The 14518-nt window shown below is 51.2% G+C and overlaps 1 pseudogene; it reads left to right on the forward strand.

The window, feature by feature from the left end:
• The first annotated feature begins 791 nt into the window (after window positions 1-791).
• On the forward strand, window positions 792-10796 carry LOC133361909 (zinc finger E-box-binding homeobox 2-like; annotated as a pseudogene).
• Window positions 10797-14518: the final 3722 nt, after the last annotated feature.

Raw genomic sequence — 14518 nt, forward strand, 5'->3', positions numbered from 1 at the left:
CCGACCCTAACGCCTGCTGCTGTATATTTGGAGTTTGCGTGTCTCTCTCTCATCATCATCACGGTGGCTAGGAGATGTTAACTACCTCGCCTGGTATACAGGAGGTCGTGGGTTCGATCCCGACCCTGACGTCTGCTGCTGTATATTTGGAGCTTGCGTGTCTCTCTCTCTCATCATCATCACGGTGGCTAGGAGATGTTAACTACCTCGCCTGGTATACAGGATGTTGTGGGTTCGATCCCGACCCTGACGCCTGCTGCTGTATATTTGGAGTTTGCGTGTTCTCCCCATGGTGGCGGGTGGATTTGTCTCCGGGTCATCCGGTGTTTACCTCTACGTTTAGAATCAACATGCGTTCAAAGTATTTGGCTGCTATAAATTTACACAGAGGCTGCTTTGTTGAGCTATCATTTTTGGCCAGGTCGCTTCTGTTAAAAAACCGACATGACTCAGTGGGCCTTATTTGTTAGAAAAAATAAATGTGCAAATCCTGCTGTCCGTGACAGTGACACGTGGGGACCAAATGCAGTCAAGGATACGTTCTTTTTTCAAGCGAACCGTCTCACTGGTTACGCTGTGAATTGTTGTTGCATTCAATCCGCACAAGCGGTGTTCATTTTTAGTGATATTTTTTCAGCAACGGTGAAAAATATGCGTACGGTCGGAAAATTAAGCGAACTTTTTCGGGATAATAAAACCCCCCCGAACAAAACGTGTAAGACGTGGCAACGCTGTGCGTTGCTGTCACCGTGAATGGTCAGCCAGAACGGCATGGAATTAGTCTTTGCCGCATGCAGGAACACTTCCTCATAGGCACACAGATCCCCCGCAACCAGAGGTCGCAACCGGGTACCCGATACCCGTACCCTACCCGATAGCCGGCTACCCGTACCCAGCCAGGTACGGGTAGCCGTTTGCGACCCTGGTGCGGCCGGGTACGGATACGGGTCGGCCGTGAGTCACTGGTGAGTAACCGTTTGTCACTCATTTCGGGTAGGGTACGGGTACAGGTAGGGAACGGGTACCTGTACCCGGCCGGGTACGGGTACCCAATTGCGACCCTGGTGCGGCCAGGTACGGGTAAGGAATCAAAACCACGTTTGTGACCTCTGCGCGCAATGTAAAAGTTTATTCACAGACCTAAGCCATTAGTGGGACGGTGGGAGAAAAACAAACCTGGCCTTGGCAAAGCACGTGGCGTCAGTCTCGCCCGGTCATCCTCGCTGTCGATGTGATGATGTTCTAGATTTGAAGCTTTCGTGACTGCAAGGATTCATACTCTTAGTTTTTTTTCGGTAAAGTCACGTAGGTGAACAAAAATGATGTTCGTGTCAGATGTGCTAGACCACACACTGGGAATGGAGGGGGCGGGAGGGGGGAGAATATATTAATAATAATAAAGTATCTTCTTGGTTCTTTCGGTAAAGTCACGTAGAAGGGAAGTAATAAAATAATACAAATAAAACATAATAAAATAATATAATAAAATAATATAATAATATAATAATATTATTATATAATAATATAATATAATAATATCATATAATAAAATAATAAAATAATATGATAATATAATTTCTATTTCTCTTCTACGTGACTTTACCGAAAGAACCAAGAAGATGAATCCCTGCAGTCACGAAAGCTTTACATCGAAATAACAAAGCAATGGATCTTTAGAAGCGAGCGTGAAGCAATGTTCACCACAGTTGTCCTCCTGGTTGTTTCCTTTGAGTGACACCCTTGAAGGTAAAACCGTCGGCAAACGCGCTGACGCGCCGCTCTGCTCGGTCGCAGTGGCGAGCTACGCGAGCGCGGCGATGCGAGACCGCGACCCGGATGAGGACGACGAGGAGAGGCTGCAGATCATCGAGGAGGTGGACGAAGAGGAGGAGAAAGACGAGGTGGAGGCGGCGGCGGCGGCGGAGGATGACGAGACGAACTTAGAGGGGACCGGTGTCAATCCCGGCGTGGACAAGACTGCCGAGGCGCTGGGCAGTGCGCAGGACGGGACATTGGCGGAGTGCGATGTGCCGGGCAGTGGGGCCACTCGCCGTGGTGGTGGTGGCGGTGGTGATGGCGGTGGTGGTGGCGGTGGTGGTGGTGGCGGTGGTGGCGGTAAGAGCGCACGTGCTCAGACTTTACAGCGTAGTTGTTAGCGTTGTGTTTAAAATGAAAGGGAAAAAAAACACCTTAGTTCTTTCGGTAAAGTCACGTAGAAGGGAAATAATAAAATAATATTAATAAAACATAATAAAATAAAATAATTCTCACGACGTTTCGGCCACAACGCAAGCAGCCGTCCTCAGGTGGAGAACAGGTCTGACGAGAAGACAGACTCTATCTTCTGTCTTCTTGACAGACCTGTCTTCTGTCTTCTCGACAGACCTGGTTTTCACCTGAGGACGGCTGCTTGCGTTGTGGCGGAAACGTCGTGAGAATTATTATATTATGTTATATTTTTATTATTTTATTACTTCCATTCTACGTGACGACTTTACCGAATGAACCAAGAAGATGAATCCCTGCAGTCACGAAAGCTTTAAATAAAAAAAAAACACGTTTGTAGCATTTGTCGACTTAACAACAAGAACTAAATCCACAGAGTATATGTTCTGCTCCAGCGAGCATTGAGGCAGCTGTGATCGTCTCACTGGGTACCGATTCATTGCCACTGGTGGGAATTTCACATTCCCATGGCGTGAGAGACCAAAGCGGTGACGGGCTGAATCAACTTCCCATCCCCAAATGACGATTTGAACTCGCAGCCTCCCGATTGCGAGCGACTTTCTCTACCCCTGGGCCACGTGGCCAAACGTTATTCTGGATTGCGGCTAATTTCACCAAGCGATCGTTACGTTCAGCGGTTCGGGGTGGGCCAACCAGAGCCGGGCGTGCCACGCTTGTGGCAGCGGCATCGCAAGACACCCGGCAATTGCGTATTTGCCAACGCAGGCGGTGGCATCTCCGTTAAGCGACGCATTCGCAGAGTGAGAAGCGGAATGAGAGGGAGGCGTGCAACTTAGATTAAGGCCATCAGTCTAACTCCGTTCTACAACAAACAAAACACGGCCAAACCAAAAACACTTTTCGAAAATCACCAAAACAAAGCCATAAAATCTTCTTGGTTCTTTCGGTAAAGTCACGTAGAAGGGAAGTAATAAAATAATAAAAATAAAACATAATAAAATAATTCTCACGACGTTTCGGCCACAACACAAGCAGCCGTCCTCAGGTGAAGAACAGGTCTGTCGAGGCGACAGCGTCTAAAAGAAAACACCACCACGCTTGGCCATAAAAGCAATGAAACAGCGATCGTAGGAACCGTGACCGAATTTTCACGACAGACGACGTGAACAACACGGACCACCAAACTCGACAGCGGTCCGTCACATCGGTGGGATTGCGTCGTCTCTTCATGCACCACCAGCGGCCCCCTCGCCCCGTGCCTCCCCGCTAGGCCCGAGGACTCACGGCTCGTTTGCCGCGCCGCCGCTGCCGCCGCCGCCGCTGCTGCCGTGCCCTCACTGCGGCCGCGGCTACAAGCGTCGGGGCTCGCTGCGGAAGCACGTTCGCCGCCGGCACGAGGGGGCCCTCGCGGATCTCCACACATCACCGCGACCTCCCCGGGCGGGCCAGGTGACTGACCCCCCGTTTGCCGGCATCATCGCACGTCTGAATGCGTCCGTCTGAATGCATCTGTCTGAATGTGTCTGTCTGAATGCGTCTGTCTGAATGCGTCTGTCTGAATGCGTCTGTCTGAATGCGTCCGTCTGAATGCGTCCGTCTGAATGCGTCTGTCTGAATGCGTCTGTCTGAATGCGTCTGTCTGAATGTGTCCGTCTGAATGCGTCCGTCTGAATGCGTCCGTCTGAATGCGTCTGTCTGAATGCGTCCGTCTGAATGTGTCTGTCTGAATGCTTCTGTCTGAATGTGTCTGTCTGAATGTGTCTGTCTGAATGTGTCTGTCTGAATGCGTCTGTCTGAATGTGTCTGTCTGAATGTGTCTGTCTGAATGCGTCTGTCTGAATGTGTCTGAATGTGTCTGTCTGAATGTGTCTGTCTGAATGTGTCTGTCTGAATGCGTCTGTCTGAATGCGTCCGTCTGAATGCGTCCATCTGAATGTGTCTGTCTGAATGTGTCTGTCTGAATGTGTCTGTCTGAATATGTCTGTCTGAATGTGTCTGTCTGAATGTGTCTGTCTGAATGTGTCTGTCTGAATGCGTCCGTCTGAATGCGTCCGTCTGAATGTGTCTGTCTGAATGTGTCTGTCTGAATGTGTCTGTCTGAATGTGTCTGTCTGAATGTGTCTGTTTGAATGTGTCTGTCTGAATGTGTGCGGGGGAATAGAAGTCGCGACGCGTCGTTGAGCTGCTTGCGGAGTCGCGCTTACTCGCCCCTACCCAACGCCCGTGCTGAAGAGCTTCATAGCTCATCTGATTCCCTCCGGTAAAATTGTTTTATTATTCTGATTCTCACTTCGCACCTCTGTTCCATCTTTGCGCAGAAGGGTCAGCCTCCCGCTGCCGCGAGCCACAAGTGCACAGAGTGTGGGAGAGACTTCAAGAGCAAACACCACCTCAAGGAACACTTCCGCATCCACAGCGGTGAGTGTGGAACAATTGCGACGTTTGGCAGAACGCACCCACCGACGTGATTTCCTTCATATTCTTAGGTTTTTTCGGTAAAGTCACGTAGGTAAAACATCAAAATTAATGAAAATAAAATAAAATTAAAATCACGACTTGATGCAGCTAATCCGGCTGTGACGGTCCCACCTGATGACGGAGACTTGTGTTGCCTCCGAAACGTCGTGATTTTTATTTTATTTTATTTTCATTAATTTTTATGTTTTACCTACACGGTGACTTTACTGAAAAAACCTAAGAATATGAATTCTTGCAGTCACGAAAGCTTCAATTCTGTGATTTCCTTCCTGCGCGTGTGTCTACAGCGCAGGCCGCATTCACCGCGTCACGCGGCACTTTGGATGATGCGTTTATAATGTTTTGCTTTGACACGACGACTTTCGCGACCGATATCGTCCACAATTCTGGCTGCCCACCTGATGACGCTGGTTGTAGTTACTGGCGAAAACGTCGCCGCACTTGAATTGCAAATGTCGTGGGTTTGCTCTCCAGCACGCCGGCGTGCTGAGCTCGTGTAACGAATCGGCACGTTGTGTTTCGCGTCGCAAACTTTACGAACCGGCCGTGTCGGTTTTTGACGACGCGTCGTTCACACTGACGCGATGTAACCCAGAAACCTCCGTCGTGGCTGTGTTTGTTTGTAATTTCCAGGGGAGAAGCCGTACGGGTGCCCAATTTGCAAGAAGCGCTTCTCTCACTCGGGCTCGTACAGCTCGCACAAGAGAGCCAACAAGTGCGTGGGCTCCGTCACGGCGGATGGCGCGGCGCGGGAGGCGACATCTCCAGTTGCCGCTGCCTCGACGGCTGACGCCGGCAAGATGGAATGGGCCGTCGCCACGTCTCCCAAAGCCACCCAGAGCTCAGGTCACGATGACAACGAGGACTTCCTGCGGATCAGTGGACCGGAGGCCACGGGTCGTCCCGCCGGCAAGATCAAGACCAAAGAGCCGGATCTGCACGAGCGTTCTTCCCACGTGGAAGGGGCGGCTCGCCACGCGTGCCGCTATCGCCACGAACTGTTTCCGAGCGCAGTACCTCTGCGCCAACACGAGCGCTACCTCTGCAAGGTGAACGACGAGATCGACGCGTCGCCTCAACCGGCAGCGCCGCAGCCTCCGTCTCCGGCTCAACGAAAGAAGTCGAAGTCGTCGGCCGGAAAGGGGTTGAAAGGGAGCGGCGCTACCGGACTCGGAGACCAGTCGGCTTCCCTGAAGTCGTACTGTCTTGCCGGAAGTGTCGAGGCGAGTCCCGAGGAGTCGATGAAGATGTCGTTGGCCATGAACCTCCCCAGAGACGTTTTCTCCAAGTGGCTGGAGGAGAAATTCAACGCGGCGGGCAGAGCGCCGGAGCACCGTGCGTCCGGCTCTCCCTCCCGCGAGCTCGGCCCGGCATCGGCTGGGCACGCCGGCCACGGCACGGAGGGAAGTCCGGAGCGGCACCTGGCGGGCTCGCCGACGGGTGCCCGATCCGACTCGGCGGCAGGTCACGCGGAGAGCGGGCAGCCCGCCGGCGTGGCGGTCGGTCCTCGCCGCGGTCGAGACCAGGCCCGGCCGCTCGACTTGTCGGTGCCAAAGTTGAGCACGGCGAGGCTCGGAGAGACGGGCTTTGTCGAGTTCCACGATTCGAGCGGCGTTGAGCGCCAAGAGGAGCCGTTGGACTTGACTTACGCGAAGAGATCGCACGGCGAGCTGGACTCGAGTGCTTCTCACGTGACCGATGGCTCGTCGAGCAACAACGGCGTTGACCGTTTACACGAGAACAAGCCGACAATGAACACGGTCACTTCCAGCTACGGCAACGGTCCCGTGCTCGCGGCCTTTCTGCCGCCCGGTTTGATTGCGGCCCTCCACATGGGTGACCCCGGCCTGAGTCCCTACACGGGCCTGGACCAAGCAGCCTTGCTGTCCCACGTGTCACCGTACAGAGGCCTTGCGGACGCGGCTGCTCTCGCCGACTTCCACGATAAGATGCGCCACTTTGCACAGGTAAGAGCAACTGCTTGGAGTATCTCTGTGATATCTGTCTGCTTATATGTCTGTCTATGTTTCTGGTTCTGTGTTTAATCTCTCTCTCAAATTTAGCATTCTCAGGAAGAATGTAATCAAGCAGGTAGGGTGTTGACCGTTATGTTATCCGACTCTCTGTTGTATTACATTACATTTCTAAGTATACTAGATTTGTGTTTCTATTTCATTTATACCTGATGACGATTGCTTGTGTTGCAATCGAAACGTCGTACGCTAGTATTTAATTTAAATTATTATTTTATCTTTATACGTGACTTTACCGAAAGAACCAAAGAATAAACTGCTTGGAGGTTGCGCTGTTGGACTAACACGGAAGCACACGCGCACTGGTGGTGCCGCCTTGTGTTTACAATTCACGTGTTGAACCTTATTCATTGTGCGGAGAGATAGATGCGTGAATGTTTCGTTGCTGAAATCCTTCGTATTACGTGATGTTGCGTCGAACTAGGATCCACATATTAAAGAGCGGGTCCCTCCAGATAAAATCTTGATGCAAGTGAGTCTGCCTCGGCTGATGAGACACTGTATGTCAAATATCGATCCCAGAATCTGCTTGTTCTGAATCAACGCTGCTGACATTGTGCACATCCACAAGGATGTAGCTGAGTGATTGTAGCTGGGTGAGTGAGTAGCTGAGTGAGTGAGTAGCTGGGTGAGTGAGTAGCTGAGTGAGTGAGTAGCTGAGTGGGTGGGTAGCTGAGTGAGTGGATAGCTGAGTAAGTGAGTAGCTGGGTGAGTGAGTAGCTGAGTGAGTGGGTAGCTGGGTGAGTGAGTAGCTGGGTGAGTGAGTAGCTGAGTGAGTGAGTAGCTGGGTGAGTGAGTAGCTGAGTGAGTGAGTAGCTGAGTGAGTGAGTAGCTGGGTGAGTGAGTAGCTGGGTGAGTGAGTAGCTGAGTGGGTGAGTAGCTGAGTGAGTGAGTAGCTGAGTAAGTGAGTAGCTGAGTAAGTGAGTAGCTGAGTGAGTAGCTGAGTGAGTGAGTAGCTGAGTGAGTGAGTAGCTGAGTAAGTGAGTAGCTGGGTGAGTGAGTAGCTGAGTGAGTGAGTAGCTGAGTGGGTGAGTAGCTGAGTGAGTGAGTAGCTGAGTAAGTGAGTAGCTGAGTAAGTGAGTAGCTGAGTGGGTGTAGCTGGGTGAGTGAGTAGCTGGGTGAGTGAGTAGCTGAGTGGGTGGATAGCTGAGTGGGTAGTTGAGTAGGTGGGTGGCTGAGTGGGTGGATAGCTGAGTGGGTAGCTGAGTGGGTTGCTGAGTGGGTGGGTAGCTGAGTGGGTGGCTGAGTGGGTGGATGGCCGAGTGGGTAGCTGAGAGGCAAATACGCAAAGGAGACGAAATTCCGTCGGTTAACCTCGGCGGCTCACCGGCGATCGCGCTCCACAGGGAGAGTCTCCTGAGCGGGGAGAGGGAGTCCCCGTGGGCTCGGTCGCGGTGACAGACTCGGGAGCTCCCGCGCGCAAGCGGCAGAGGAGGGGGGAGCGCGTGCCCGGGAGCTCGTTCGCCCGCGACCTGTCCGACGAAACCTTCCAGGAGAGCGGCCCGTTGTTGCCGCGGCACAAGTACGAGCACGCAGGTACGCGGCGTCGCGTCCCCGCGCGCTTGCGCTCACGGGCGGCGGGTTTCATCCATCGTGCGCCGCTCTCACGCGTCTTCTCCGGAGGCGGAGGCAGGTGATGAATTGTAATAATCGGATGACGCGCGACCGTCGGCACTCGCTTAAGTTTTTAACGAAATGGAAGAATGAACGGCATGACGGACACGCCGTGTAATGAACCGGCGTCGCCCACTAACACGATTGTGTGCGCGGTTGGGCGTGCATGCGTGCGTGCGCGTGTGTGTGCGTGTGTGTGTGCGTGTGTGCGTGCGTGTGTGTGTGTGTGCGTGTGTGCGTGTGCGTGTGTGTGCGTGTGTGCGCGTGTGTGCGTGTGCGCGTGTGCGTGCGTGTGTGCGTGCGTGCGTGTGTGCGTGTGTGCGTGCGTGTGTGCGTGTGTGTGAGTGTGCGTGTGTGCGTGCGTGTGCGCGTGCGTGTGTGCGTGTGTGCGTGCGTGTGTTCGTGCGTGTGTGCGTGTGCGTGTGTGCGTGTGTGTGTGTGCGTGTGTGCGTGTGTGCGTGCGTGTGTGCGTGCGTGTGAGTGTGCGTGTGTGCGTGCGTGCGTGTGTGCGTGTGTGCGTGTGTGCGTGTGCGTGTGCGCGTGTGCGTGCGTGCGTGTGTGCGTGCGTGTGTGCGTGTGTGTGCGTGCGTGTGTACGTGTGTGTGTGTGTGCGTGTGTGTGTGTGTGCGTGTGTGCGTGTGCGCGTGTGTGTGCGTGTGTGCGTGTGTGCGAGTGTGCGTGTGTGCGTGTGCGTGTGTGCGTGTGTGCGTGCGTGCGTGTGTGCGTGCGTGCGTGTGTGCGTGCGCGTGCGTGTGTGCGTGTGTGCGTGCGCCCGCGTGGGTATTTTTGGTTTCTGGGTGTCGCTGCCTCGCCGTGTCAACGCGCTGCTCACCCACCAAAACCGGAGTGCAATTAGCAGCACAGCTGGTGTTTATTTGTAAAACCGATTTCATGTTGAGGCTTATCATGTCGGCGGTGAAGAGTATCCCCAGTGGGCACCGCTGTGTTTACCGCCCCCGTTTCATGCCGTCAGCCACGTGAAGTGAATCTCGCAGCCTCCCCAGCCTCGCTGATGTTTTATTTTACTAAAAAACCCGACTAACTCTTATTTCTACCAGGTAAGGCCCACTGTGCTATGCAGCTCTTTTTCAGAAGCGACCTTGCGATCACGAATTGTAGCCCAATTAAGTGGCTTTTCGCGTGGAAATTCACAGCAGCCAAATAATCTAAATGCCTGTTTATAAATGTGTGTGTGGGGGGAGGGGGGAACCCAACACACCTGGAGGAAAACCCACGCCACCATGGGGAGAGAGAACACGCAAACTGCAAATATACTTCTAGATTTGAAGCTTTCGTGACTGCAAGGATTCATACTCCTAGTTTTTTTGGTAAAGTCACGTAGGTAAAAAATGAAATTAAAATTAATAAAAATTAAATAATAAAAATCACGACGTTTTGGAGGCTGTATACAGCAAATTTGGCTGTGACGGTCCCCACCTGATGACGGAGACTTGTGTTGCCTCCAAAACGCCGTGATTTTTATTTTATTTTTATAAATTTCATTTTTTACCTACGTGACTTTACCGAAAAAACTAAGAGTATGCAAATATACAGCGGGCTATCAGCGCCCGGTTCGAACCCACGACCTCCTGCATGCCGTGCGAGGGCGATAACCCCGCCCCGCCGTTCCCTGTCCGTCGCAGGCAGGCGTCCCCACCGCTGCGAGGTGTGCAGCAAGGCGTTCAAGCACAAGCAGCACCTGATCGAGCACTCGCGGCTGCACTCGGGCGAGAAGCCGTACCGCTGCGGGCGCTGCGGCCGGCGCTTCTCGCACTCGGGCGGCTACTCGCAGCACGTGCACCGCCGCTACTCGTGCTGCGGCGACCCCGGGCAGCCGGGCGCGCCGGGAGCGGATTTGGGGGCGCCGGGAGCGACGGAAGAGCTCGACGAGGGGGATGACAGATGCGGGGCGGAGTGGGAGGATGCGCGGGGGGGTAGGTGGGTGAGTGGGTGGGTGGGTGAGTGAGAGGGTTGGTGAGTGAGTGAATGAGTGGGTGGGTGAGTGAGTGGGTGATTGGGTGAGGTTGGTGTGTGGGTGGATGAGTGGTGAGGTTGGTGAGTGGGTGGATGAGTGGGTGGGTGAGTGGGTGGGTGGGTGAGTGAGAGGGTTGGTGAGTGAGTGAATGAGTGGGTGGGTGAGTGAGTGGGTGGGTGATTGGGTGAGGTTGGTGAGTGGGTGGATGAGTGGTGAGGTTGGTGAGTGGGTGGATGAGTGGTGAGTGGGTGGATGAGTGGGTGGGTGAGTGGGTGGGTGAGTGAGAGGGTTGGTGAGTGAGTGAATGAGTGGGTGGGTGAGTGATTGGAAGAGCTCAACGAGGGGGATGACGGATGCGGGGCGGAGGGCCGGAACGACGAGGCAGAGTGGGAGGATGCGCGGGGGGGGGCGTGGGAAACAAAGAGAGAGTTCCCGCCGTTGAGTTGAACCGTGCCGACGGAGATGATCCTGCGATGGGTGAAGGCCAAGAAACAAAATGGCGGCACTGAAGGGTCGAGTGACGACGATGCGTTGTTCTTTGGTTCTTTCGGTAAAGTCGCGTCTAAAGATAAAATAATAAATTAAATAATAGCATAATACGACGTTTCGATCGCAACACAAGCAATCGTCATCAGGTATAAATGAAATAGCAACAAAAAATCTAACCAGAAAACTATAGACAGACATATAAGCAGACAGACATCACCAAGATACATAGAGAGAGAGTAACACAGGCACAGAGAGGGGTGATCGTCTCTGTGGCGAGGCCTTAAATAGACAGAGGGGGGCGGAGGCAGAGAGAGGGAGGGGTTAGAGAAAAAAATTACATGTCAATGAGTACGAAGAACGCGTAGTAAAGTACGCAAGCTTGAACATTAGGAGAGGGAGAAAGAACACACTAAATTAATTTATCTGTCTGTCTATAGTTTTCTGGTTAGATTTTTTGTTGCTATTTCATTTATACCTGATGATGATTGCTTGTGTTGCAATCGAAACGTCGTAGTATGCTATTAATTAATTTATTATTTTATCTTCAGACGTGACATTACCGAAAGAACCAAAGAATAATTCCTGCAGTCACGAAAGCTCCAAAATTAACGATGCTTTGACTCGTGATAACTCGCCGGTCGCTCTGAGAACAAATGCGTCGCAAGCAGACCACTGCCGTGCCTGAAATGTGTTTTGTGGATGCAGGATGTTTTTTGAGCAAAGGTGTTTCTGGACTAACTGAAATGCTGTTGGAATGAGTGGGTACTAGGGGCGAGGTGTTTTTTCGTATTAAAATGATTGCAAAGAGGTGGAAAACGGAGTTAGGAATGGGCATGTTAAATGTGGATAGATAATGCTATGATTAGGAACATCTGTAGATGGAAGATACAAGAACGATCTGGAAAAAGCCTTTTATGTGCACACTTTAAAAAAGAATAAGTTTTCTACCAGTGCCGTCTTTTACAAAAGCAGCGTTACTCAATGTTTACAATGTTAAAGGTTTGCTTTCGCTAGTCTTGAAAAGATAAAAGTATTCTGCTAAACTTTCACGCAGTGTTATTTGACATAGCATGCAGCTTGTGTAGTTTACACTGTTTGTGCAATTCCTCCTCGGTTGTTGTCGTCTCTCTGAAGCTGCGGTGTTTGTTTGTTTGTTTACACGTTGTCATCTCTGTAGTTTATTCATTCCGTTTTACATGCAAGTAGAATGACGTTGTTGTTGTTCTTCTTGGTTCTTTCGGTAAAGTCACGTAGAAGGGAAATAATAAAATAATAAAAATGAAACATAATAAAATAATTCTCACGACGTTTCGGCCACACCGCAAGCAGCCGTCCTCAGGTGAAGAACAGGTCTGTCGGAAAGACAGCGTCTGAATGAACAGGTCTGTCTTTCCGACTGTCTTTCCGACAGACCTGTTCATTCAGACGCTATCTTTCCGACAGACCTGTTCTTCACCTGAGTACGGCTGCTTGCGCTGTGGCCGAAACGTCGTGAAAATTATTTAATAGTTTTATTTTTATTATTTTATTATTTCCCTTCTACGTGACTTTACCGAAAGAACCAAGAAGATGAATCCCTGCAGTCACGAAAGCTTTAAATCGAAATTTAAAGTTGTTGTTGTTTACAATTGCCAGCCAGAACATGAGTCAGTATTAATACTGTTTGAGCAAGATATTTGTAACATTTTAACAAATCGTCCAGACCACTCACTGGCCTGCGTTGTACTGCGCGTACTATTTTAGCGGTGTATTTTAGCGATGTATTTTAGCGTTCTCTTTGCAAGTTGCTGTTTGACAAACGTCAGTGTATTTCTCCTGGATGTACAACCCCGTTTTTAACGAGCTTCCATTTGAATACATTTTGTTTACCGACGCAGCCAAGGCTGCCAAGACTTGAATTTCTACATTAAAACTCAGAAATAAATCTCAGCGTCTTTATCGTAATGATCGCATTGCTCTGCAATGCTGGCGAGGGGGTGTCGGTGTGCAACTCCCGTATGCGCGATCCTCTCTTAGGACAAGAGACGCACACTTCCATTTCTTGCGCTTATCCAGAGTTCGAAGTTAACGTTCTCCCATTAAGTAAACAGAAGCATGATAATTGGTTTTTTACCCTTCTATCTGGCAACAAAACTGTGACCTTTTTTACAAGGAGTCATGTTTGCATAGACCACAATCCCTGCAGTCGTAATGCAAACAAAACACAACTCTGATAATGTATGCACTGTCCTTGAAGTTGATTGGTCCACACCCGAGACAGCTTTCCTTAGAGCCTAGTCTCACATGGGTTGGACCAGATGATGCCAAAAGGCGTACAACTCAAAGACAATGCACCATCAGAGTATGAGAGCTCGGGGTAAGCATTTACATCATTGGAACCTCATTTGCCAGTAAAAAATAGAATTGTTTTTTGTACCCTTCTATCTGGCAACAAAACTGACACCTTTTTTACATGTTGCCATGTTTGCATAGACCACAATACCTGCAGTCAGAATGCAAACAAAACACACAACTCTGATAGTGTATCCACTGTCCTTGAAGTTGATTGGTCCACACCCGAGACAGCTTAGTCTCGCCCTCGACGAACGAGCCACTGCACGGACCCACCTCGTTCTCTTCACACCACCCCCAGGTGTTGATTGTCAACCCTCACCCGGGTGCTCACCGGCTCGAAGCGTCGTGGTTAGAGCGACTTTGACTGGGGGCCGTGGGGTGCTCACAGCGCGGCTCTGTGAGTCAGCCCACGTTCAAGGCTAGTGTGATTGTTGCACTCGAATGAGCGTTGGGGCAGTGCAGAGGTCGCAACCGGGTACCCGATACCCGTACCCTACCCGATACCCGGCTACCCGTACCCGACCGGGTACGGGTAGCCGTTCGCGACCCTGGTGCGGCCAGGTACGGGTAAGGAAACAAAACCCGTTTGCGACCTCTGGGGCAGTGTCCCATCTAATAATAATTCAAAACAATAGATACATCATGTGCCTGCAGAGCTGTGAGTCGGTGGTGGGACATGTGCACATTGCCACAGCAGCAGCAGGGTGGGTGTATTGTATAGGCCGCAGACTTCTTCATCGCAAGGCCACCAGCGACATGACGCAAATGTGAAAACACACCCCCCCCCCCCAATCATGCTGCTGTCGAAATCCCAAATGGTTTCAAGCGTGTGGCGGCCCTCACCACACTGATGATGCCTTCATGGCGAAAGTGGTCCCCCCCTATGAGAATGAGTGAAAAACACCGGTACAGGACAACCTCTGTTTGCTTTCCACAAAGTAGTACTCGCTTTATCGACCCTCCCGAGAGATGATTTTTAAAATTACAACTTTTTGATGGGCAATCTGTGCCCCAGCCACCGGGCGCTGTGTCCGATTCTACGACCTGAAACTTCTTTCAAACGGTCACAAAAGGTTTCCCACCCCGATGTGTTGACGGCACTGAGCGAGCGGTGGGCATCGCAGCCATCCCACGACAGGGGCTAAGTCTTCCTCAAGTACAACCGCTGCTGACTTCACCAAAAAATGAACCCGTAAAAACAAAGTTTTTCACGATAAATCCTTTATATGTGTGGCGGCTACTAGAGTCCTCTCGTCCTCTGGCTTGAGATGGCTGTCACTTATGGGTCAGATGATTGCATGGCACCATTAAGCAATTGGTAATTAAATATAATATTTTTGTCCTAAAAAGTGTAAAATTTTGGGAAAAAAATTTCACGAACATTAATTGTCACGCACAACGAGTCTGT

The sequence above is a fragment of the Lethenteron reissneri genome, unplaced genomic scaffold, assembly GCF_015708825.2.
Source record: "Lethenteron reissneri isolate LAM-NWPU_2019-01 unplaced genomic scaffold, ASM1570882v1 scaffold_1281, whole genome shotgun sequence".
Classification (NCBI taxonomy): Eukaryota; Metazoa; Chordata; class Hyperoartia; order Petromyzontiformes; family Petromyzontidae; genus Lethenteron; species Lethenteron reissneri.